This window comes from Stomoxys calcitrans, chromosome 3, assembly GCF_963082655.1.
Source record: "Stomoxys calcitrans chromosome 3, idStoCalc2.1, whole genome shotgun sequence".
Classification (NCBI taxonomy): domain Eukaryota; kingdom Metazoa; phylum Arthropoda; class Insecta; order Diptera; family Muscidae; genus Stomoxys; species Stomoxys calcitrans.
Genome location: NC_081554.1, coordinates 123,541,657 through 123,542,504, shown reverse-complemented (window position 1 = coordinate 123,542,504; position 848 = coordinate 123,541,657).

Sequence of the window (848 nt, the reverse complement as noted above, 5' to 3'; positions counted from 1 at the left end):
GATTTTCATTCGAGTTGACCCAAACTTTGCAAACCTGTTTTTATGACCTCCAACATTCTTTTAAAGTAAAATCTCAATCGGTCCATAACCGTATATAGCTCCCTTATAAACCGATCTCCGGATTTTACTTCTTGATTTGGATTACATTTTGCATAGTTTTTCCTACGGCCTCAAATATTTTTACCAAGTATGGTCGAAATCCGTCTCTAACCTGATATTCCTGATATTGCTCCCATCACCGACGTAGCCAGGATTTCATTTCGTGTGGGGTGCCCACTTAGCTGTCGTTCGAAATCGAAAATTCTCAAAAAACCTTCTGTAACTGTTAAATGTATAAAAAAATTTTATGAACAATTTTAGTCACTAATGGGTTAGGGGAGAGACTCATCGGCGGTGACATTTGGTCATAAAACAAGAGCTAAACTTTGTATTACTTGCCGATAAGATGCTTTTGTGCGGTTATCTTATTTAATTTATTTAAGCCATTCCATTAATTTAAGCCATTAATTATATCTAAGCCATTCCACCACATCCTTAATTGCAAGGATCTCCGATTTTTGACACTGCAGTGGTCGGGTAACCTTTTCGATATGACCAGTTTTAGATCTTTAGAGTACACTCCAAAGCCCACCTGGTCGTCCAGTTTGGAACCATACGTGTAGGAGTCAATGTCACTTCTATTACCAGGGATATCGTAGTTCCAATATGTTCCTTCAGGAATAGTGGCACAGTACTTTTTATCAAAAACCGGCTCAGGTATGATGCTCGCTTAGCCTCACGGCAGTGCTCGGTCACAGCAATTTGTGTAGCCACAATGTTCAGAGGCATAAGATGTAGCATTAATTTCA